We start from the raw sequence: 26,426 nt of genomic DNA, 5'->3' as shown, positions 1-26,426 counted from the left end.
TAATTAGGCTAGTAAAGAGGAAAGCTATTGTAGGAGGGAGTGCCTTTGGTAAGAAGTGGACTTCACAAACTGTGGGGAGGCAGCAGAGCATAGTGACTGAAAACTTGGCATTGAAGTTAGACTGATAAGGATGCACTCCCCAACTTGCCCTCCTAATGTTGGGGCAACACTGGGTAAGTTCCTCGTCTGTGAAGTAGGGATACTAATAATGCCTTCAGAATTAAGTGACAAAACGTGTAAAGTGCTAGTCAACATACTGTCACTTAGTGAGTTTTCGAACTACAAGCTTTCCTAATGTTATAATAGCTGTTTGTAAGGCAATGTCTCTGACCCTGCCTTTCCCATGCTCACTGCTAGTCAGCATTCTGCCTCATCTACGCAAGAGGTCTGACGATTAAGTTGACGAACTCATCCTAGAAAAAGTGCCACATACCTCACTGCTGATTATCACTATGGTCACTTTCAAAGTACTCCCCTTGGGAAGCTATGCACTGACGCCAGTGCCTAGTCCACCCTTCAAAGCAATTTTGAAACTCTTTCTGGAATGGCCATCAGAGTTGTTGTCCTATACCCTTGATATCCTGAATGTCACCAAAATGTCTTCCTTTCAATATTTCCTATATCTTCTGGTAAAGAAAGAAGTCATTGGGGGCCACATCAGGTGAGTAGGGAGGATGTTCCAATATGGTTATTTGTTTACTGGCTAAAAACTCCCTCACAGACAGTGCCTTGTGAGCTGGTGCATTGTCGTAATGCAAGGGCCATGAATTGTTGGTGAAAAGTTCAGGTTGTCTAACTTTTTCACGCAGCCTTTTCAGCACTTCCAAAATGTCAACTTGGTTCACTGTTTGTCCAGTTGGTACAAATTCATAATGAATAATCCCTCTGATATCAAGAAAGGTTAACAACATCGTTGCAACAAGTTCGCCACAAGAACTTAATTGTCTGGCCTCGTAGTCTTCCACCTAACATGTCCTTTGGAGGTTCATTTAACTATTCATTACCTGGACCTTTCTCTAGGCTGCCTTCTCTCCCTCTTCACTGCTGGGACCGTGTTTGTACCCACAGCTTATATTGTTCTAGCTCCTCTGATTACTCCCCCTGGCCACCACCCTCCCCAGCTCGGACTATCTCGGTAGTAAGACATCTTCAATCTAATATTAATCTCCCTTTAGACATGTACCTACTTTCCCTAACTACATCTCTAACCAAAGCCCTTCACCTCAGGAAGATGAAGAATGGGACGTGAACAGTAGCACAAGGCATCCAGCACAATGCTTCCCAAAGTGTCTTCTGTACGATCCCGCAAGTTCTTATGCAAAAAAAAAAAAAAAAGATAGTTGTTGTTTTGGGCTTCTTTTTTTTTTTTTTGAGACCAATGGTTTTAGAAAATTTCACATACTATTTGCCTCCTTGACATTCACAGTGCATCTTTGTATTTAGAAATTAGACAAACTTGTACAGACCAAATTAAACTGATAACTGTTTAACTCTGTTAGCTGGAAGATATTTTTGCTTCCTGGAAACACCAGTATAGTGGAAAGTGGGATGGATGACGAGACCTGCATTACAGACCCGTTGATATTTGTTACAAAGTATAGCAGTCAGCATGCCTACAATAATAATTTACAATACCCAAATCTTATGCTATTATTAGCAGCTACTGTCTCAGGTATTGCCAGTCACTGTGGCAAAGGGAAAAGTCTCTGATGGATATGACAGTGAGAACAAAAGGCTCAGTCCAGCAGGAGTGCACGTCACTTCCGCTAACCGCTCATTGGTAAATACCAGTCATTTTGCTTCGAACAACTACAAAGAAGCCAGAACCTGCCATCCTAGTATCTGCATTGGGCGGGGGTGGGGGTGGGGTGAGTGGAAACATTTGGTGGACAGCATTAATGATGACCACACTAGACTTTAGTGTTCTTATCTGTAAAATGGGTAGAAAAACAACTTCCAGTGAAGATCATCTGAAATGCAAAAGAAAAGTCTTTGTAAAGTGGAAAGTGCTCTACACATCTAAAGGGCAATTATCAAGATGGCTCAGGAGGCCTTTGCTTTGAGATCAACATGAGAAAATGAGCCACAAATGAAGTGCATGGAAGGGTAGATAGCTAGGATGATAAGTAGAATAAGATTAAGAAGATGGGGGACTAATAAAACAAAGATACAGATAATGACCAAACAGATGGCATTGACAGGATTTATCTAAAAAATCATGAAGAAACTTGCCAGACAAAAGTAAGCTTCATTCAGTTCACTGCGTGCAAAAGATCACATACTGAAAACGAGTATATCTGAATTAATAATGTTTTACTGTAATTGTTCTTCATCGAATTAAACCACAAAGGAAATCCTGTTTTTATTCAGAAATATGATCTTCATAGACAATTTCTCCTCAGGCGTCCTCTAGATGCTATTGCCATTTACAAAAAGTATTAACTGTCATATGTCCTTCCCTCCCACACACATAGAAATTATACAACAAAAGCCTTTCAAGGGGGAATACATTTCTGCCACCTACCTTTTTACACATCAGAGCAGATTTCAGTATGGTCCCATTCCATTTTTCATCATTCATTCCTCCACTAACAAATCTAATCTATATCTACTTGAAAATGACATATTTAACGTGCAATCCTTAGTAAAAATACTGATTGTGATATATTATAGATGCATCAGAAGCAAGTAAATTTTCTCTAGAAATTTGAAAACCCCTATTTATAATCATGTTATTTGTATTAACATATCCACATCTAGGTTTTATTTTTTCCGTAACTCCTTAAATGTTTCAGCTGTAACAGAGTTTGAATCTAGACAGGCTCTCAGCCATGCTCATTAACAGTCACAGGCCAGGACCCCCAAAACGTGCAAAGACAACAAGGCGATAACTACACAGGGAAGCAAAGGTGGAAAGCAGACAAATAAAGTAGTGCCAAGGGCAGTATAATATCCCCTGAAAATGTGAAAACAAGAGAACACCGGGAGAACTTTAGTTCAAAAGCGACTTCACAAGTTAGTTTTTAAACAGTTGTTACTGTCAAAGCACCAAACTCCATAGCAACACTAGAAGTCTAGTGGAAAAGGTTAAGTGTACCACAGAGAAGGTTACAAATTTATCTCCCCAAAAAGGGGAAATGCAGTCAGTATAAAGCTCAAGAATATCTATAGGAAAACAAAATAAACATATATATATATATATATGAAACATCCTACAAAGTAAAACAAAACAAAACAAAAATCACGGTCTGTCATCTTATCAAAAATTATCAGACATGAAAAGAAGGAGAAAAATACTACCTATAATGAGGAGAAAAGTCAATCCATTGAAACTGACCCCGAATTAAACAGATGACAGGATTAGTACATAAGGACATTTAACTTCTATTCCGTATATTCAAGAAGCTAGAGAAGAGACTGAACATATTAAATAGAGACATAGGAGATATTAAAAAGATTCAAATTGAACTTCTAGAGATGAACATGATGATATCTGAAATAGAACAGACTCTGGATTGGGATTAGCATCAGATTCAGCATTGCATGAGAAAAGGTTAACCAATCTGTTAAACAAAGAAATGGGAAGCATCCAAAATGAAACACAAAGAAGGAATTCCCTGCCCCCCAAAAATAAACAGAACATTAGTGAACCATCAGGCAACTTTAAGCTGCCTAATATGTGTGTAATTGGAGTCCCCAAAGGACAAAATAAGGGGCAGAAAAAATATTTGATGAATTAAGTCAAAAATTTTCCAATTTTGTTGAAAAGTATACACCCATAAAGCCAAGAAATTAGCCAGAGGAACTGGAAGGCTGAAATATGGCAAATGACTTTCACTTGAAAGGGACCTAGTCAGAATTGGAACCATCAGCTCAGAACTGAGCTGACAATTTCTCAACTTTGATTTAGAAATCTATTTCTGTATTCATTTTTACTGATAGCCTTTGGTATCCAGAGCAGCAAAAAGTAGTTAAGATGAAAATTACTCACACTGACTTCCAGGGATCTGCCAAGCTCAAGCTTCTGAAGTGGTTCTTGAATGGGAATCTCTAGAATCTCTTTATCTAGCGAGGCTCCCAGCCCACATTCAGACAGCTTGGATTCTAATCAAAGATACAGTTATCGAAGCATCCAAATGCTATGGTCTGCCCTTTCATAATTATAACTCTTTTCTTAGAAACAGAGGACAATAGAATCTATTTCAGCTGCCAGCAGCTTACTAGAATGCATTGTCCGTGACTTCTTCTGCCTCTCCCTGTTGGCTATGGCACAATGGCTTCCCAGCATCATTTACAACCTTGAAACATTCTATGCTTCCAGGTCTTACCTGGATGTGTCTAGTAACTGCCAGACCGTCAGAAACAGAGGAATGGCGGGGGCCGTTTCTCTTTTACGTGCGTTAACTTCATAAAGAGGAATCAGGGATGACAATGGATAGGACAATTGAGCATTGCGGTATTTCATTGGTGATATATTTATACATGGACATGACTGCCATATTTCTCATCATTGAAAGACAGTAAAAAAAATAGTAACTCAATTTTTTTCACTAATTCAATGAAAAGGAAAATTTAAAGAAAAAAGGCGTAATTTTGCTATTTGGAAGCCTCCCTACTGTGTTGAACTTGGCCTGTGCTGTGGGAAGTCTTCCTGGAAATTCGATATTAACCCGCTGGAAGAATGAGGGCTCAGATGGCCCCTTAGTGTATTGCATTCTACCCTAGAGCAAATGCAAGTTGGTCTATGGTGAGAGGCCAGCATACTAACATGAATAGAAGATACTTTTTAATTCAATCAATTTCACGAAGACCTGTCAAGCACTGTGCCAGAAGCAGAGGATGGGGGTAGGAGTGGAGTGAGGGTGGTAAAGGGAGGTTGGAGGAGAACAATACAAGAGATTGATCCGAATCCTTGCCTTACAAAGGCTCACATGTTAGTGGAGAAAATATTAGGTTGGTGCAAAAGTAATTGCGGTTTTTGCAATATTTCACCTTTTTAAAAAATCTTTATTGAGAAATATTGGGGAACAGTGTGTTTTTCCAGGAGCCATCAGCTCTAAGTCAAGTTGTTGATTTTTTTTTTCAATCTAGTTGTGGAGGGTGCAGTTCACTGGCCCATGTGGGAATCGAACAGGAGACCTGGGTGCTATGAGCTCTGTGCTCTAACCAACTGAGCCAACCAGCCACCCAGTTTTTAACCTTTTAAATCACAATTACTTGTGCACCAAGCTAATAGTCACACAAATGACCATAGTATGAGATAAACTAACTTCTGTCTGAAATCCCTTTTAGGATACAGTCATGACCTCCCAGGGTTGCTTCGGCTCACAGAGTTTCTGCTTGGAAGGCTATGAATCAACCTTCACATTCTGACTTTTTAGGATGAGAACAGTAGATGGCAGAGGCCTGTCTCTATGTGGAAGTTTCCACTGCCTGACGTTGTTAGAACTGCCCAAGTCTGCCCTGAAGAAGCCAGTAGGCCATTTTAGCCAAAAAGTTAATAATCAGAAAACAGACACGAATCTCCTGGCTTAATTGAAGGAAATCATTTGGACTTCCACCAAAGCCAAAATGTAGACTGAAGTGAAACTTCCCTTGGGTCTGAAAAGGTTTCATAACCATCCTCAGGAAGTGTTTCATTTTCATGCCCTATTTGCATGCTTCATGGCTTCCTAATTCTACCAAAAGCAGAAGTGCCAAAATATTTTAATGATGTTTCTTCTTATGGCACCAAAAGGCCAGGTGTTAACAGTCAACAACGTGGCAGGAAGAGGATTCAGACATTCCTATGAGACTGGAACCTTCCCCCAAGGAGCAGCCATATGATCTGACCATGACCTTCATGTTTGCCTTTTTCTACACGAGGCTTTGAATTATGGGGCAGATCCATCTGGGATCCTGAAGCTCTCTGTAGGTAAGGAGACAGATTGATTTTCTATTTGTAAGTTAAGAAAGTCGAAATGCAGAGATAGGCTCTGTACCTAACAGAGCCACAAGGGTATTTCTTGGTCCCTCATTGACTCACAAAATAGGGAAGCTTCTTTTTAAGGACAGGTCACTTGCTTTTTTCACCTTCTGCAGAAACTGTTGTGTTCACTCATCAAACTATTGCATATTCATTTGAAATTAATTTGAGAATAGGGTTGCTAAATCAGGAGCTATAAGTGTCTGGGGTACTGCAAGACCATTGAAATTCTCTTTCAATTCTTAATGACATTGTCATTAATAAATAACTCAATACTTCCACCCCCAGATTGAAAACTGAGGATGTAAGAAAGGATATGAGGAAGTCTTTGGCAGCTTTATCTCAAAGTAGAGAAATTAAGCTTTGAAGTTTATATTCATCAGTAGTGGCCAACGGAAACAGGAGTGAGGAGTTGAGGAGTGGAGTTCCCAGGAGAGAAAGAGTCTGGTACATTCAAGGAACCACAACTCTGGCTGGGTTACTTGGGGGGTGCTGGTGTTAGACGGCCTCTAAGACAGAAGATATACATTAGATCCAGATCACAAGGGGCCTAATAGCCCACACACGGAGTGTGGACATCTCGCCAGAGCACAGAGGGAGCAGCTAAAAGGTTGTAAATAAGGAGAGTCACCCAGTTTTGTCTTGTTTTGTTTTGCTGTGGATTGGTGGCTGAAGTCAGGAGGGTCAGGTTGTAAAGTCAGGGTGAACGATGACGGAACCCTGAAGCAGAGCAGTGAGAGTGTGGATGTATTCATTCATCTAATAGATATCATTGAGTGTCCAGTGTACACTTGGTACTGGTCTTGATATTGGGCAACATCAGTGAACAGTAGGAAAATATCACTATCTGCACGGAGCTTGAAATTCAGTGGGGGATGAGTGAAATAGGTGATAATGCCTTTTCTCATATCATGGCTTGGGGCTGAGTTTTGTTTGTAATATAACCTCTCCCGCTGGACTGTGAGCAACTTGAGAGCAAGGACAATGTCTTGTTTATCTTGACACCCCTGAGAATACCTAGAACACTGGTGTGAACATAGTATTGGATCAATAAGTGTTAGCTCTGAGATGACATATTGTGCTATTATGAGAACTAATGACATAATCTTTTAACAGGCCAGAAAAGAAGTTCATTGTACAAAAGGCACTACGCAAACCCAAGTCATTTTTGGATTGTTCCCCCATTCCAACCTTACAGAGTTCAACAATTCAGATAGAAAAAGAGCCATTTTAAACGTCTGTGAACCTTCCTCTGTTATAAGTCCATGAAGAAGCATGACCGCACTCCCCTTATCGCTTGTTACTATTGTAATTCTACATTCATTTGGGTTTGAGTGACATTGCTTTTCTTTAAGCCTTTGAGTTCTTTGAGAGCAGGGACAATATCTGTTTTTGTTCAACACTATATTCCCAGCAGCTAGCACACAGTCTGGCGCATGGTACACACTCAATAAATATTTACAAAATGAATGAATGCATGCACGGATGGATGAAGTATTGTTAGGAAAGACCCATTACAGTAGTCCCCCTTATCCACTGCTCCGCTTTCTGTGGTTTCCGTTACCCGTGGGCAACCAGGGTTTGAAAATAATAAATGAAAAATTCCCCAAATAAACAATTCATAAGTGTGCAAGTGTGCGCCGTTCTGAGTAACGTGATGAAATCTCACATAGTCCCGCTCCGTCCCACCCGGGACGTGTATCACCCCTTTGTCCGGCACATCCGGACTATATAAGCTACCAGCCAGTTAGTCACTTAGTAGCTGTCTCCGTTATCAGATCAACTGTCACAGTATCACAGCGCTTGCATTCAAGTAACCCTTACTTTACTTAAAAATGGCCCCAAAGTAGTGATGCTGGCAATTCGGGGATGTCAAACGGAAGCCATGAAGTGCTCCCCATTTAGTGAAAAGGTGAAACTTCTTGACTTCATAAGGAACGAAAAAAATCATATACTGAGATTACTAAGATCTATGGTAAGGAAAAAAAAATCTTCTATCTGTGAAATTGTGAAGAAGGTTAAAGAAACTCGTGCTAGTTTTGCTGTTGCACTTAAAACTGCAAAATGTACAGCCACAGTACATGATAAGTGCTTAGCTGTGATGGAAAAGACATTAGATTTTTGCATGGAAGACATGAACCAAAAATGTGTTCTGATTGATGGCAACGTGTTGTACCAGAATGTGTTGAATCTATATGAAGACTTTAGAAAGAGATGCCCTGAAATGAATGATACCAAGCCATTTACTGCAAGTAAGGGACGGTTACAATGAGATATTTTGAGAAAGAGAGAGGCCACATTCATTTAACTTTTATTACAGTATATCATTACAATTGTTTATTTTATTATTAGTTGTTATTAATCTCTCACTGTGGCTAATTTATAAATGAAACTTTATCATAGGTATGTATGTATAGGAAAAAACATAGTATATACATATATGTGTGTGTGTGTGTGTATATATATATATATATATATATATATATATATATATATATATATATGGTTTGGTATTATCCACGGTTTCAGGTATCCACTGGGGGTCTTGGAACATATCCGTCATGGATAAGGTGGAACTACTGTAATCCCAACTGGAAAAGATTCGCAAAAATCTCCTGGGCGTTTGAGCTTGGCCTTGAAGAGGAGGGGCAGGGACATTCTTGGAAGAAAAACAAGAACAAGCGAAGGCCCCCAAGGGCAAAAACTGCACAGAAGGTTCGGGGAACAGTGAGTGGTTTGCTGTGGTTGGCACACAGGATGTGTGCAGACTGGTGGTGGGCAATGAAACTGGAGAAGTGGAGACCGAGCAGTGGAGGGACATAAAAGCAACAATAGCAACTTCCATTTATAGACAGCGTAGAAGGGAAGCTCTTGATATGCATCTTCTCTAGTCCTCACAATAACTTGGAAATGATGTTCAGAAAGTGCGGTCCTGGGACTAGCAGCAAAAGCATCAGCATCATCTGGGAACTTATTAGAAATGCAGATTCTTCAGTCCATCCCAGACCTACAGAATCCATAGCTCTGGGGGTGGGTCCCACTACTCTGTGTTTGAATAAGCCCTTCAGGGCATTCTAATGCACTCTAAAGTGTGAGAATCACTACCCTATGAGTTAATGAGTATTATCCTGTGTTTTACAGGTATAGAAACTAAATTCAGAGAGGTGTAGTAACTTGCATTAAGGTCCTATAGCCAGTTAATGGTCAAGTTGATTGTCTAGCCCCTAAAACCTTGAACTTCTTCCGATATTATGCTGCCTTACTCCTGGCAGGGGATATTTTCTGTGAAGACACTGGAGAGTCACAGAACACTTTAAATGAGGGGCATGACTTGATCACATTTGTATTTTTAGAAATATCATTCTGGCAACATAGACATAGAGGGTGGTTTGGAAGAGAACTCTCTGGCAATGGCCTATTAGGAGTCTACTGGTATAGACCAGGCAAGAGATTGTGAGGGCCAAATGATCACAATTTCACATCTGAGAAAACTGACGCACAACATATTTTTGTTACCCCATTTACTCTTAAATCACTGAAGGATACTATCTCATGAGACAAATCAGAAATGGTCATTCTGATTTATGTTTTATGTCCAGAGTTCTGAAAAACAAGAAGGGAGAAACTCCTAAACTCCAGCAGGGACCTTTCCATTGGGTGACCTCATTATTGTTTTAACTTATATTAAATTTGAGCATATCTTCAAGTGCTCTCCAGCTTTTTGGTTTCTTTCTCTCTCTCTCTCTCTCTCTCTCTCTCTCTCTCTCTCTCTCTCTCTCTCTCTCTCTCTCTCTCTCTCTCTGCTCCCCCACATTCTCTACCCAGCAGAATTAGTCTACATCTATGCTGATTAGTCCCAACTTTATATTTCCAGCTCTGGCCTTTTCCTGAATTCCATGCTAACATATCCAAATATTTTTCATAAAACATCTCAACTATAACATCTCTAATTTAGAGCTTTTAGTGTAAGCCTATTTGTCACCAAAATATCATATGCCTTGTCTTTCTCATATGAGTAAATGGCACCACCATCCACTCAGTTGCTCAAGACAGAAATCCAGGAATCATCTTTTGTTACTTTTGGTCTTTCCTCCCCTCACATCCACTCCGTTAGCAAGTCTAGATGACTGTATTTCCAAAATACACCTTGACTCCACCCACCTATCTTCATTTCCACTCCACCCCCTACAATACACCATGTAACTGTTTGCATCGAGTTTGTGCATTTTTTAATATGTAATTACTTTGTCCATTCATTTATCTATTTATGGCTTATATCCCCCATCAGCCTGCCAGTTCTAAGAGGGCAACAACCATGTCTGTCTTGGTTACTATTATTTCCCTAGCACCCAACATTGTGCACGGTGTTCCTTAAATAGTTGCTGAGTAAATGATTTCTTTCATTTTAACTCAACTGTCTAGGGGGTTGATCATCCAAATGCCAGAATGGGAAAATACAGACCACATGAGAATTCATCCTTAGTACATTTTTTAGCCCCATGTTACCTAGCATAGTATCCAACACATAAAGCATGGACGGTAAATAGTACTGGAAAGAATGCAAATATACAGTATTTAGAATATGCTGAAAAAGGCTTCTATGTGAGTACATGGCTTTGAACATACACAGAACATCTTCCTTCCATGGTGGGATGGTTGCCTGCGCCATGATTAATGTTCCTTTAAGGTATTATGGTACCGACAAATTATGAAAGCCTCTAGAAGATCACACCCCAGAAGATACCTGGTTTCTGAAATTAGTGGGAACTAGCCAAAGCAAAGGGCAATAGAGGTGGCTATATAAAAGATGGGCTTTGTTAGCCACCGAGCTCAATCCTTGGCAGGTAGTCCTGTTTTGCATCTAAGCAAGAGCTGACTTCACAGATAAGTAAGAACCATTCCAAAAGAGGAGGCAGTCTGTTCTGTGTGGGTGAAAGAAGCTGAGGCAGAGTAGACACATTGAGGGTTGCGACAGGACTCACCACAGTGGCCACAGAGCTATTAGAGATAGGGCTCTCAAATATCGGTGTGCTTCAGAATCACGATAAGTTCATGAACTTTCCACCATGTAAGTGCACAGTGGAAAGTTCGCAAACTTAATAGTCCAGCCTCATATATTAAGATGCAAATTCCCAGGGCCCAACACAGATACTATTTTGAAGGTACAGGATTGGGTTTAGGACTTTGCAGCATTTTACCAAGCACACTAGGTGACTGGGCCACAGTTTGAGAAAACTCACACTAGAGAATCTGATCCAAGCAATAGTGTGTTAGAAAGAGTAAAGATACATTTCGTAATGGATAGGCTAGTTTTACAATGAACAGAAAGTCAGCTTCGCCCAATAGAAAAGGATAGAGAATGGTCCAATGGCAAGAATAGGTTTCCTGAAGCAAGAACCAGAGAATCTTCCAGATGTAGAGGCAAAGCGGGTGATTACAAGGTCAGTGAAAGCCATGAAGCCTGGATGCTTAGGTCTTTGAGACTCTCCTCTTCTAAATGTGGTCAGAGGCTTATCCTTCCAAAAGCAATCAAGCCATTCATTAATTTAAAAAGTACCTGAGACATTGTTTTGCACAAAGCAGGCACTCCGCCAATGTTTTGAATTATTGAACTGAGCATGGGACTTTATCAAAGAAATCAAAGGCCGTTATGTAGCCCTTTCCTTGAGAAGATGGTAATATACTTATAGAAAACAAACAAACGTGTAAATAAAACTCCAGAGTATTTTCAAAATTATGGATAATGAGTCCTAGTAATGGGGAAAGAACTAACATCTAAAGTTTCAAGGAAGCAGGCATTCGGATATCAGACAGGGACCAGAGTGGGAAAGATTTCTTAGAAAACAGCAGTCTTGAGCTGAGTCTTGACAGAGCAATGGTAACTTCAGACTCTTACACCACAAAAATGTACTCTTTTATGACCCATGTAATAAAAAAAGATGTCATAGGATATAAGTGACAAAGAGAAGGAAGGAAAGAGAAGAGTAAAATCAAAGCACAGGGCCAAGGATGAGACCTCTATTCCCATGTATGTTCAGAGATGGACACCGGTTTGGTTGGAGTACAAGGAAGATTTGGGGGTATTATCTTTTTAATATTCTCTTTAAACCAGCTGAATTCCACTTCTGACAGCCTACACTCCTGGAACGGTAGGCTATTCGCACTCAGTCATCCTTGGGACTTTACCACTCAGGATTAAGCAAAACTCCCAGGGACTTAGGGAACACCAAAGCATCGAGCAGTACTCTAGGCCACAACAGCACCATTTCCTGGATGAAACTAATAATAACAATAAAAAACATTGTCCCAGTCCCATGGGCTCTTCAGCACTGTAGCTGTTATTGGAAGCCCTGACCCTTCAGCAAAGCAGCCTAATATATTCAGCTCTTGCTCATGCTCCTGCAGCCATTCTTCTCTGAGTTTTTTCCATGGCTCAGCCCGGACAGCAGGGTGGTCCAGGAAATACTCCTGATTTCCAACCTGTAAGAATCCCTGAGGCAAAAAATGGCCAAGCCAGGCAACGTACTTAAAACGGGGGTGGGGTGGGGCGGTGGGGGTTTAAGAAATACAGAGAACAAGACAAAATCATATCTCTATCTACCTTCACCCAGGCACATATACACATTCGTATTCTTGCTTCTTTCATAATTGAAACGATGAAATTTCTGGTCATAGAATGCAGCTGGGCCCTTCAAATATCGGCCAGAAGCTCTTTAAAGGCTTCAGGAGGCAAATTGCATTTATAAAATAAAACGTTGACCACATTCATTCACCCCTATTTTATATTTATATGGTGACTTTTGTACTAGATATTCAAATGTGCTTCATTATGCTTTATGACTGTAATTTGCATACTAAAATAATATTTGAACTGAGGCACTTGGGAGTGATTTATAATGTTTTCAACAGTTCCCGTGCTTTAGAATGAAGGTGATGTAGATCTATACAATCGGAGAGCTTTAGCTGCAGGGTTTTGTCTCACTCAAACTCAGCCCAAATCTTTCATAAAAATGATCGGTTGCTAATAATATCCAGGTGGCAGCAGCCTGGTCGTTATTCTGATCGGGCTGAGGTTGAGCCTCCTCAGCTATAGTACTTGGGGCAGCTGTGATGGGCACCTTTCTCACTCCCTGGGTTTAAATCCCCCGGGTTCCCTGTTGCCAAGGTCTCCAGGCTTCTACCTGGAGCCGGTAATCCCTGCACTGGAGATCCAGCCACCCTCTCTGAGTTGACATCATTCCGGTTCCTAGACATAGGGAATGTAGAGAGTGTCTGTGATGCTTCACACACTCAGACGTCGCTTCTAATAAAGGGAGGTGCTGGGATTTGGTCATGGGGCCTCCAGGTGCAGTACTCACTTGGGGTCCACACGGCTTTCCACCTCAACTCCCAGGGCTGTAGCTCCTGGGACGCTTGCTATAGTAGGCTTCCCCGGAAGACTGCGTTGAAGGGGGGAAAAAAAGTTTGAAAGCCAATCGACTACACGGTATCTGAATTTTCATGGTAACAAGTCTGATCTTGGTATCTTAATTCTCTAGGTGCTAACTACTTAACCTCTCACTGACTCAGTTTCCACATCTATAAAGTGAGTATGGTCACATTGAGGAATAATGTTAAGAGCTGCGAAGACTGAAAGAAAATATTATATGCAAAGCACTTATAATTTTATCTGGAAGGCAGCAAGTGTTAACTATTATATTATTTTTTGCATTGTAGTCTACACAGACAAAAAAATAAACATATTACCCAATTCAAGGTGGTGATATGTGCTGTGAAGAACAATAAAGCAGATAGGGGGTAGAGAATGATGGGGGAAGGAAAGGCCTCTCAAAGGGTCTTTGAAGCATAGTCCTGAATATTTACTAGTTCTGAATAAACTGAATTAAACTGCATAAATGAAATTATCGTCCTGAATCAACCAAGTAAGCAAGTCATGCAGAAAACATTCCTGGCGGAGAGAAAATACAATGCAAAGGCCCTGGGGTTGGAAGATGTTTATACCGTGTTTTTCCGAAAATAAGACCTAACCAGAAAATAAGCCCTAGCATGATTTTTCAGGATGACACCCCCTGAACATAAGCCCTAATGCGTCTTTTGGAGCAAAAATTAATATAAGACTTGGTCTTGTTTTGAGGGAAACACGGTAGGAACCATAAAAAAAGACCAGTATGGTGAATCTAGAAAATTCCCATCGCAAGAAAAAACAATTTTATAACTCTGTAGGGTGATGAATATTTACTGGACTTATTGTGGTGATCATTTTGTAATATATACAAATATCACACCCTTACATTGTACAGCTGAAACTAATATAACATTATGTGAATTATACGTCAATTTTAAAAAAAGACCAGTGTGGTCCGTCAATATATGTGCAAAGAATAAACAAAATTAAGTCAGAGAACTTGCCTGATAAGCGGTAACCACCTTGGGGCTCATGTTAACTATACCAATTGCCAGGACTTTTCCTCTGGAAATTCTGATTTAATGGAATGTACTACATGGAAGGTACCATTTTGAGTACTAAGGATATATCAACGATTGAGAAAAAAAACACAGACAAAATATTCACTCTCAATGAGGCTAGTTCTAATATGCGGAAACTTAAAATAAACACCTTTAAAAATCACATAGTAAATTAGATGTTGCTACATGCTAAAGTACACACGAAACATAACCTACAAAATGCAATTGACAATGCTGAGGAAATAGGTGGGTTGCATTTTTTATACAGGATGATGATGTCTGGGTTGGATATATACATTGGGGAGTCAGCAACATGTAGATGGTATTTCAAGCTACGAGACTGGCGGAGGTCACCAAGGGAATGGGTATAGAGAAGTCCCAGGTAACTCTGGTGCTTAGAGATTGAGGCGGTGAGAAATCAGCACTGGCGACTGAGGAGGAGAGTGAGGAGAAAAACTAGGAGTTTGAGTGACCTGACTGTTAAGTGATGAAAGCATTTCCAGGAGAAGGGAATACTCGACGGTGTCGACAAGCTGTTGCTAGGTCGAGTAAGATGAGAAGTAAGAATTGACCATTACATTTAGCAGAGAGAGTTTATCAACTTAATAGGAGGGAAGATAGACAGGGAGATGTCACGGTGGGAGCCTGAGAAAACTGTTCTGATTGCTTCCATTATGTCAGTAAGTGGAAGCCTGGTGACCAGCTGAAAATGAAGATGGAGAGGAGGAGGTGGAGGTGGGGAGAGTGAGGAGAAGGTACGGAATAGTCGCCTTGGAGAGTAGGAGAGGACCTGACAAATAGTGTGCGACTGCTGAGCAATATTAAGGAGCCATGTGAGGGTCGTAGCTGTGAATTTAAAGTAAGACCAGCAAGAATCATTGTGGGGTTTTTCCCAGTCACGTACAGTTGCACAAGTACAGCTGTAAAGCAGGTTGTGGTCTTACTAAGCAAAGCGAGAGGGGAGCAAAGGGGGTGGGGATAGAGCACAGAAAGCAAGTCTGGTGTTTGAGCATGGAATTCAGGAAGGAAGAGGACATCAGGTGAGAGAGAGATGGTGAAATGTTTGTAGGACTCGTGGATTATAGGGTCTGCTATGGATGAAGGGACAGTTGGAGACTGGGTATTAGAGGGAGGAAGCCAGAACGACAGGAAGTGGTGGAAAGAGAAAAGGATACATAAAACTGCAGTTATGGGGGCTGCAGTTATCAGTAATGACAAGAGCTAGTGTAGTAACCAGCTGAGGGATGGAGAACAAGGCCAGTGGAAAGGGGACGAGGTCAAGGAACTGAGAGGCCCAGGTGTTGCTAGAAGAATCATCTACGTGGGTATTGAAATCACCAATAACGAATACAGGAGTAGTATTGCAGAGCGTGACAGTGAGCCAGGAGCTAAAATCATCAAAAAGGAAAACTGGGGGAAGTCACCCAAGGACCGGGAAAAGAGAAAACAGTGTGGTATGGGGGAGCTACTGTCTTCTGGCACGAGACTGAAAACTTTGAACAAAAACCCGGGGTGATTCTTATCTTCAGGATAGTTTGTGAAACACTGCCCAGGCCACAAGCCCAGTAAGGGCTTCTGATTATTTGGAGTGTGATGGGGAAACTTCGCAGGACTTTGAGCATGAAAGGCATCTAAGCCCTGCTTCGTAGCACAGTTCATTCCAGCAACTGCATTTGTACCCTGTCCTTCCTGAGACACATTCCCCAAATCTGAATTCCACGCTCCCTTACACAAGCAGATTACTTGGCTCATGGTTCCACTCACGGTGCCTTAAAGATAATAAAGTGGAAATCTAGAGGACTTATTCTGTGCCAAGCATTGCTCTAAGTGGCCTTATCTATTTAGTCGATTTAATCCTTGCAATCATCTTGTAAATGTGGCACTATTATTATCACATTTTACAGACAAGGAAACTGAGGCCTGGAGAGATTCAATAATTTACATACCTGGGCAAGTTACTGAACTTCTCTGTGCTTCTGTTTCTTCCCCTGTAAAATGGGAATAATGACGATAATAACAACTATGGCATAGAGTTGTTTTTATGATGAAGGGAATTCACACATGTAAGGGACTCAGAACACTCCCCCAGTGCATAGTGAGTGGCGGCTTATTATTCCCATTTTACAGATGAGGAAACCAAGTTGTGGGAAAGTTAAGTGTGTTCACAGCTTGAATAACTGGCAAATGGCAACGGCTCAGCATATGTTTGTTACCTGAAGGGCAGGGCTGGGGTTTTTTTTCTGCTCCACCCAAAGCCCACGTCCTTTGCATCAGTGCATCTCCCTCTATGCACGGGCAGCCAAGGGTTAACATGGGCTAAAAATTCATTTTATTTCAGTTCTATTCTCCACACCTAGAGATACTCAGCAAACTGTATTACAGAATTAGGCCATGTGCAGTGTTAAACCGTGGCATAAAATCACAAGGAAACAAGTAGAGGGGGGAAGGGCATTCCCTAACATGAGAAAAAAGTGAGAAATAAGCAATATGTCTCTATTTTTCTCATCGTTATATCACTTGTAATATCTCCTGACTGTATCACCACTTCTTCAGATTTTAGAGCCTCAAGAGGAAAATAAATAACAATGTATATACAAGCAATGCTTGATCAACTTAAACTAGATTTAAAGGACCTATTTAACAGTCTCGGTTCCAGGAAGAAGACGTTACAGGGTGTGTCCAGCTCCAAGTTTCCCAGTTCTATACGATCAAGTATTCCATTACACAGGATCTGAACAAATATGAATCCCTCTGAACTCTGTGACCCTGGAGGTAAGCTCCCAAATGTCGCCTACTACCACGCACTGACTTCTCTGGGCTTGCAGGTGTGACGCCATAGCGACGTACGTGTCAGTGACCACACTCCCCAAGCCCAGTTATCTCCTGCAGCACACAAGACAGTAGGGAAGAGAGACCCCCAGTCTCAATTCTAGCTTGTCACATCGCACAGTTCACAGACTATATTCAATAGTCAGAGAGATGCCTTCTCATTCTATGAGTTTAAGCAGGCATATCTCTATCCTGAAAACAGTTATGTTACAATCATCTGAGAACCTAGGAGCCTTCAGGAATCTGGAAGGGGTCTTGCTTTTTAAAAGCATTTCCTCTAAGGAAGGAAACAGGGGACCTTACTTCATGGCATTCTGGGAATCAGGGCAGTCTTTCCCTTAAAGAAAAAGTCCCCTTCTCCTTAAATGAAACAAACTTTCTGGAATCATCCACCAAACATACTTGGTTGGCGATATTTAATAAAATCCCCCAGAGACAATACCTCCCAGGATGTTTGCTATGACTAAATAGCAAAAGAACAGGTAAAGAAGGACAAAAGATGAACCACGAGTCCTCAGTGGAAACTGGAAAGTCATTTTCCTCTGCACGTCACATTCCCAAAAAGCCTAATACAGACACATAAAGGTCCAGGCTCCTCTCCACACATGACAGCGAGTAGCATTTTGTCTGGTATTCATTTGTCTGTTGTGTGCGTCCCTCCACAGTCTATGAGCTCCCTAGGGCAGGGTTGGAGGCTAACTTATCTGTGGTGCCTCAGAACCTACATCAGGGCCTGAGGCAGGGGGAAAAAGAGGCTGAAAGGAAAAAGGGAAGAGGGAGAGGGGAATGGAGGGAGAAACAAAGGAGGGAGAAATAAGTGTGAGTCCCTGCTACAACAGATAGATGTAAGTCCCTAAATGGGGCCTTCCTGCTCCAGCTTTGTCCTGCCTAGTTCTGTCAAGAGACAGGGGGGCTTGAATCAGCTTGAATCAGAACCGCTTCATGAGCCTTTCAGCATTCTAGGTTTTTTGTTTGTTTGTTTTTGTTTTTGTTTTGTTTTTTAAAGATGGTTTAGATAGCTCTACCCAAAGCAGGAATATTTTTGCAGGAAAACTAAATGATTCGGTTTCATCATTCTCTCCTCCGCCTCCTCTGACCTTGATCCTCTCGCTCTTCAGAGGCCCCCCTGAAGACCACTGGAGCTCTCGAGATGCAAAGAAGATGGGCAGCAGGCAGGAGAATTAGCCAGGAATATGGATGTTCCAGGAACTCTTTTTAAAACCTTCCGCTATCTTTCATTTTTCCTCAACTCAATTCTAAAAATTTACTGAGTGCCTATTATTGATTGAGAATATATGATTTTCTATTGCATTAAAAAAACACAAAAAAAAACATTAGCATCTTTCAGGCAATTTTCCTTCAAACCCTGAGCATTAATTACTGTGGTGTTCTTTCTGAAATTTCCATCTCACCATTATGTAGTGGTTTCATTTCTTTCTCAAGGCCAACCTCAGAATTTTCAAGGCTTTGTGACAGCGACTGATAGTGTGAGAAGCAGCTCTTTACCCATGCCAAAAGAGGCTTCTGCTGTGAGCCCTCTCTCCACAGCCATTTGTGAGTTAGGAAGACTTGCCCCCAAACCTCGAATGTATTCAGCCTTCTGTGTTGCCATAGACTAGAGCTGCCTCAGAAATGATGGCTCAGTGTGGAGTCTTTTATATTATTGCACCCTTCAGAAAGACTGTCAAGTCTCTCCGTTATTAATTTAAGCAAAGCGTTAACCAAAGAGACTCCGCGGGACTAGACCTAAAGAGGGTAATTTTGTTGAAAGCCACACTTTGATATCCTGATTTTTTTCAACCTACAGAAGATTTGTATTAAGTAGATGTGCTGGGCTCTCTCTTTGTAGGACAGCCATGTACCACATAACGATGTTTCAGTCAACGATGGACCATATATACAACAGTGGTCCCATAAGGTTATCTACACAGCCAAGGTGTGTGGTAGGCTACACACCTTCCATCTAAGTTTGATGATGTTGGCACAACAACGAAATTGCCTAACGATGTATTTCTCAGAACGTATCCCTGTCGTTCAGTGGCACATGACTGTAGTTTGTTTGGTTGTTTAACAGAATGTGAATTAAAATTTAAAAGGCATTTAAGAAGCAACCCCTGCACCCAAAGTTCTATATGCAGTTTCCACTAGGACAAAGGCTGTCTATACCACCCACCTCTACCTCCCTAGGGGTTGTCTGGTGCATTGATTCGAGGGAACAGTGAATGGCACACGGATAAACAAAAGAGTAACACAAATAGCAAAGAAGTAGTAGAGATCTGGAAGAACCCTTAGGAAAAGGTCATTACAACATTGTTTTTATAAACTTCTCTGACAATTAAGAGTTACCTAGCCACTTGTTAAAAATATACATTATCCAGTCCCCACCTGTGACTTTCTGATTGCCACATCTATAAGGGAGGAGACTGGAATCCACATTTTCAACATGCTACTCTAGTGATTCTTTTAAAGTATGCAATGCAGTGTTTTTTAGCAGTAGATTCACAAAGTTGTTCAACACTCACCATTTCAAGAACATGTTCGTCATCCCCAAAAAGAAAGCCATACCCATGAGGCAGCTGCTCGCCATGCCCTGCTTCCAACTCCTAGCAATTACTAACCACTATTTTCTGTCTCTATGAATTTGTCTATTCTGCACATGTAACATAAATATCATCGTGTAATATGTGGCCTTTTGCGTCTGGCTTCCTCCAGGTAGCATGATGTAGTCAAGCTTTATCCATGTTGTTACATGTTATCAGTACTCCATTCCACTTTATGGCTGAATAATATTCCATTGTGTGGAAATATTGCATCTTGTGTATCCATTCACCAGTTGATGAATAGTCGTTTCCATTTTTAGACTGTTACAAATAATGCTGCGGGGCAGCCAGATAGCTCAGTTGGTTAGAGCGCGAGCTCTGAACAACAGGGTTGCCGGTTCGATTCCCACATGGGCCAGTGAGCTACACCCTCCATTAGGTTGAAGGACAACGATTTGGAGCTGATGGGCCCTGGAGAAACACACTGCTCCCCAATATTCCCCAATTTAAAAAAAATGCTGCTATAAGCATTTATTGTGCGGAACTGTTTTCAATCTTCTTGCAGTGTGTAGTGGTAACTAGCAAAGGTTAGTCCTGGAGAGGGGGAAACAAAGACAGGATTTGGGGAAGGGCCACGTCCAAGCTCAAATAAGGAGTCAGTGGCAGAGCCTGAGTCAGAGCTCAGACATCTTGACTCCCCAGATGGGCCTCTGTCCTTTCTCCATAGGGGCTGTCCCAGTCAAAAATCTGTGCAAACCTTTAAAAAATATTTATTCCCAGGGTCTGAAGGAGTATATAAGGTGAGCTGCCGTATCTGAACAATCTGTAATTGGTGAGGTCCTGTCAGCAACTGGATTGAGTAGCTGCTTCTACCAAACACTTACAACCCATTGGAAGAGAATGGATAGCTCCTTGGGGACCCTCACTCATTTAGCATGGGTTGAAGAGTGGATAATATCACCGTTGACTCATCTACCCGGAAGAAGGTAAAGTCGCTTCCACTGCTCTGTCAGATACCCTCGAGTAGCACTGAATGCCCTTTTCCTTACAAACACTCTCCACTTGGCCAACTGCTATTGTTGCTGAACTTGAACACTTGAAGGAGAAACAGTCTGCGAACGGGCTCCAATTTTCTGTTGCAGCATGACTTGGAGGGACAAATGTCCATTGGGGGCTTATTTTCTAGGCACCAAATACTGATTGAAGGCGTAGTTAACTATGTATGAAATTTTTGCTCCCTCAATTAATTGGGGGCACCACATTATGGCTGCTCCAAAGAGCAGAAAATGTTGTATGAAAATTGAACCTGTGAGAGGGAATTCTCCCAGGTTAGGAGCAATCAACGACAGCAGCCTGTACTAACGCTGACCTTTAGCAAGTACAGCTCACTTTCCTTTCAGTGGAACAGGGGTCAGAGGGCTACATTTAAGGCTGTGCAAAAAAAGCTGGCAAAAGGCCAATCCAGTTAGGTGAGACCAACAACTCGTCCTAAAACAAAATTGGACTGAGTTTGTTTGCTTAATCAGCATTCACAATATTAACAACTTTACCCTCTCATTCTTTTATCAAAAAAAGAAAAGGATATCTGACAATAAATATATTTTTGTACTGGTCAGCAGGTTCTCCTTCCAAAAGCAATTAATCTGTAGATTAAACAACACTAAGTACATAATAAGTACTCAATACGTGCTTTGAATGAATGAATTGATGATGGGTTTACTGAGGAAATAGACCCTATCCTTGAAAGTAGCAACGGGCATAGATGAAGTTCTGGAAAGTTTACAAAGTGATAGTAATTGAGGTCATAGTAACGAGATGAAAAAAACACACAAAAAAACAAAGAACAGAATAAGATGTTCCAAGGAGACACATTAAAACCTCAGACCAGGGTCAGGGTGAGAAAGATTTCTTAGAACATACTGGTCTTGAGATGAACTTCAGAGAAGTAATGGTCAAGTAAGAATCTTATATAAATGAATATAAAAAGGTATTCACACATTCCCTGTTTAATAATAACAATAGAAGCAATAGAATGGAATTGACAAAAAGGAAAGAGCAAAAGCAAGGGAATAGAAATAAATAGGAATGAAAGGGACCATGCCCTGGAGGAACAGTTCAAGCACACTTTTTAATCCCATCATCCTCTGCTGTCAGGAACTGCTTGGCTCTCCCTACTCTTAGTTTGTAAACCTTCCCACAGCCAAGTCAGTTTCCACTTGGGGGTTCCATCCTGCCAACACTTGGAGACTCGTTCTGGCCTTACAGAGGTTGCACAGCCTCTATCTTACAACAGAAGTGACGCAAATGTTGCTGCTAGCTCCAGGCCTGCTGCTCAGACCCCATTCTCTTCTGTGCTTAGGGTCCATTGTCTGGATGTGTGAACTGGTGACTTCCACTGTTGGGTTCATCTGGGCCTATGGATCAACTACCTGCTGCCAGCAGCCCCGAGCCAAAGTTCTGATTGCCACTACCCAGCCTCTGTGTTCTCCAGGACTGTTTCCCCACCGCTTGCTCGGGCCTCTGGAACTCACCCTTTTCCCCCTGTACCAGCTTGCTCCCTGAGAAAGTTGCCACTTCACGATGCTGAGTTTTTGTCTGCATTCCAGCCCTGGGCCTCCTCACCTGAACCAGTGGGACTTGACCTCCTCACCTGAACCAGTGGGAACTGGCAGGACAAGTCCTATACAAATTCACCTCCTACATCGGGTCCTTTAGCGTCGGGTCCTTAACGCCTAGTGAACTGGACCGGTTTCCTTTCTGCTCTCCTTGTACCTTCCACCACCAGCCCTGCCACTTCAGCTCTCTGAATTCTTTCATTACTTATCTCTGAAAGTGTGATCACCTACTTACACTTCTGGAAGATCCATTCATTGATTAAATATTCATTAAGCACTTACGATATGCGGGCACTAGGATATGAGGACAAACATGGAGTGTCCGGTCTGAAGCAAAGATAGATGTTAAATAATCATTCAAATCATTTTATAGGTGACCACACCGTTGTCCCATCAGTATCTCCACCCTGGGCACTCAGACTAGAGGATACCAGAGCCTCACTTTGGACCCCCTTGGGTCCACTGAGATTACAGCTGAGCACCCTGCCAAGCAAAGTGACCACACTGAAAAAGGCAAGACAAAGGAAACCCTTTCATTTTAAAGCTTCTGCCAGGTGTTTGTGTAGCTAAGTGGTGGCCATTAAGAGGTAAGCAGCCCGGTAATGGAAACTTCTTATGCACCTACAGGCCCCCTGGGCACAGTCTTGAAAGCACTAAAATGAACAAAGGGGGATTGACACAGCTTTGCATAACGGAGTAAAATGCTACCTCCAGAGCCGACCTGGGTCCACTGGGCTGATTACTCTGGAGTCAGGAAATGTTTCTCTTAAGAAGGATTTACACAGCCCCTTTTGGAGAATCTGTATGTGCTTATGCTTGTGTCTCTTTCCAACAAGTACCCACTGGATCACCTAGAAAGAAGGGGCATGTGAGCCACCAGGGAGATGTCAAATGGACTGGAAGGGGGGTGTTGAAGCCCCCAAACTATGCTTTGGGATTTATTCTAAACTAGACCCCAGTTTGGGACATGGGCTCTGGGGAATCATTGTGGCCCAGAGGGAAGGTGTGGATTCTACCTGAGGGCCTGCCCAGTCCTTCTGGATAGGGAGGACTCTCCCTAAAGCTGCATGGGGATCCACAAAGGAGGTCTGAAGGTAGGGGTGCTCTCTATGGAGATGGGGGCTGTGCAAGGCTCTAGTCCAAAGACAATAAAACACTCCTAAGTATTGAAGTGAACCCATAACATTGATTTCCTGTGAAAGCTTAGATGTGTGTGCTTGTCCCTTAGACTATGGAACTGGCCCTATGGGAGTCCCTACGGGAACAGCAGGCTGTGGAATGAGGTACAAATGGCACAGCAAGAAGACGCAAGTAAGACAGAGAAGCAGCATCATCAGAAGAGACTTTGACCCATTCCTTCCTTCCCGAATATGAAAAAAAATAAATTAAAGATGCACTGTTTAACAGAGCTAGACGTGTATGTTGCTGAGTATAGTGCAGTGAAATACTGTGTTTAGCGATGTGTGGTGTGTGCACTATTTTCTTTAGTGACATACATATGTTGAAACAGAGTTTAGCACAGTGCATGAATGACTTGCTGTAGCAATATCTCTGTGAAACCCTGTGTTTAATAGAGAATTACTTTTTTCACATGCACTACTTTCTTTAATGATGATTGTTGGACCTGTTAACAGAGTTGTGTGTGTGTGTTAGTGACTACAATGATATCTCTCTGCAACACTGTGTTTAGCGGTGTGTGGCATATGCAGTCATTTGTTTTGTGATATATTTTGAAACAGTGTGTTTATCTGCCAGAAGCAGATGACCCAGGAAGGGAGGAACTCCAAGTTCATGATCGCACAACTTTACCAATGGGGTCAGGGAAATGAAGATATGGAGAGTGGATCATGGGGACCCCAACCAGGGACAGCTAATTGGGTCTGGGGCAGAAAGCATCAACAGAGAACTTTCCTAGAGATGGGACAGGAACCTGGGCACGGGAGGCCCATTACTAAGAGCACTTGTTTACTGAACACTTGCTCTGTACCAGGTATTATTCAAAGGGCTTTACACGATCAGACCCATGTCATCCTCACAAAAGCCATGTATAAGTGAAGAAACTGAGGCACACAGGACATTTAGGTAGTTCTCCTCAATTCTGCAGCTGCAGAGCCTGCCCTTGGCACCAAAGGCTGTTGACACTCAATTACAAAGAGGTGGAGACAATGTATCTCAGAAACAACAAACAAGGTCAGAGGAGACAGTTTGTGGTGCGTTCAAGGAATTGAAAGAAGGCCAGTGTGACATGAGCAGAGTGTACCACGGAACAACCATCTGAGATATGAGATAAAGCTGGAGAGGACCGCAGTGGTTCGGTCACTCAAAGCTTGTGGGTCATGGGAAAGGTTTGGATTTATCTCGGAACAACATGAGCCCTTGAGTAGTCTTGAGCAGGGGAACGGCACGATCATTTCTGTGAGAAGTGACTAGATTCAAGGACTATTTTGGCTTTGAAATAAATTGTGACTTGGTGACTGCCTGGATATTCTCCTCCAGAGAGGAGCTACAGGTTGGGGGAGGGAGTGTGGAAAGCTCGTGAGCTCGGTTTCCAACATACTGGGTTTGACATGCCTATGACACAGTCAACCCTTTGGATTTGTATCATCCATGTGCCAATGGCTCCCGCCTTGTGGACATCTGTCAGTTCAAGTTTAACGTGTTCAAGTTTAATGGGACTCCTGTTCATTCCACTCTTAGGCCTGCTTCTTCCCATCTCAGTAAATGGTGCTGCCATCTATCTGGGTGCTGCAGCTGAAAATTTAGGAATCTCAACTGGATTCCTCCCTCTCTCGCTCACATCTAATCTATCAGAAGCTCAGACAGCTCTACCTTCAAAATCCATCTACAGTCCAACCACTTCTTTTCACTACCCTTTCTGTGACCACCCTAGTTCCAGTTGTCTTTGCACAACTGCCACAGTCTCCTACTGAGCTGCCTACTTCTCCTCTCACTCCACTAAAGATTAGCACCAACAGAGCAGTCAGAATAATCTTTAAAAGACGTAGAACAGATCATGCCACCCTGCTTCCCAAACCTGTTCAAAGGCTCATCACTGTGGTCAGTTTATGATCCAAATTCCTTACTAGAGCCAAGGCTCTCCATGACCTGACCTGGCCTGCTTCTCTAAGCTCAGTTCCTACCACTCGGCCCCGAGCTCACTTTGTTCAGCCATATTGACATTCTTGCCCTTACTGGGACATGTCACACTCCTTCCTGCCTCAGAGCCATTATATTTGCTCTTCTCTTTGTCTAGAGCACTCTGCCCCCCAAATATGCTCATGAATTGCTCTCACATTTCATTTAGGTCTCTGTTCAAATACCACCTCTTCAGAAGGCCCATCCCTGATTGTCCTATCTAGGGTGTCACCCCTTAGCACTCTTTATCCCACTGATGTCATTTTAGTTTGTAATGTTTACGATCACCAGCAGTTATATTGTTTATTTCTTTATCCTAGTTCTCCTCCACCACAATATAGCTCCTTGAGGGCACAGGCTCTGTCACGTTGCGTTCAATAATATATGTTCAGTGCCCAGAACAGGGTCAGGAATATGGTGGGCATTCATTAATTATTTGCTCAACGTATAACTGAAATTTTTATTTGACATCTACTATTTTGTTTATCTCGAAACTGCCCTTAATTTCTGGGAATTACCTACCTGCTACCCACTCCCCACCCCCATCACTAACTTGGTTGCAGACTTCAAAGTACAATAAATTAGCCAGAGAGCTGGCACCTACCCCAGGCTGGACAATAAGCATTTTGCCCCCAGCATTTGGAACATGGGACTGATGAAGAGGAGTCACACTCTCTTATGCTTGATGAAACAGACGACTTTGAAACCCAGGGCTGGCAGTGATCATGTTCTGCTATGACGACTGGGAGCAGAAACTGTCAGGTGGAAGTGAATAAAAATCATGAAGGAAACACACAGAGAAAGGAATACAGGCAGGAAATGGACAGAGTCCTTCTTGGGTTCTACTTTTCTTGGTTCCAGTTCATTCCTGGCAGA

At 42.1% G+C, this 26,426-nt stretch overlaps 1 long non-coding RNA gene across 1 annotated transcript; it reads left to right on the top strand.

The window, feature by feature from the left end:
* Positions 1 to 5,736: 5,736 nt before the first annotated feature.
* On the top strand, positions 5,737 to 24,508 carry LOC141569681 (uncharacterized). The gene is made up of 5 exons (XR_012493436.2): positions 5,737 to 5,914; positions 17,076 to 17,203; positions 20,581 to 20,786; positions 22,789 to 23,002; positions 23,644 to 24,508. It is a non-coding gene; the product is annotated as an uncharacterized LOC141569681 (long non-coding RNA).
* Positions 24,509 to 26,426: the final 1,918 nt, after the last annotated feature.

The sequence above is a fragment of the Rhinolophus sinicus genome, chromosome 18, assembly GCF_057876585.1.
Source record: "Rhinolophus sinicus isolate RSI-liver-muscle chromosome 18, RSI-T2T, whole genome shotgun sequence".
In the NCBI taxonomy this organism is placed as follows: domain Eukaryota; kingdom Metazoa; phylum Chordata; class Mammalia; order Chiroptera; family Rhinolophidae; genus Rhinolophus; species Rhinolophus sinicus.
The sequence above is the reverse complement of the archived record's forward strand: the minus strand, read 5'-3'. Positions and strand labels throughout refer to the sequence as shown.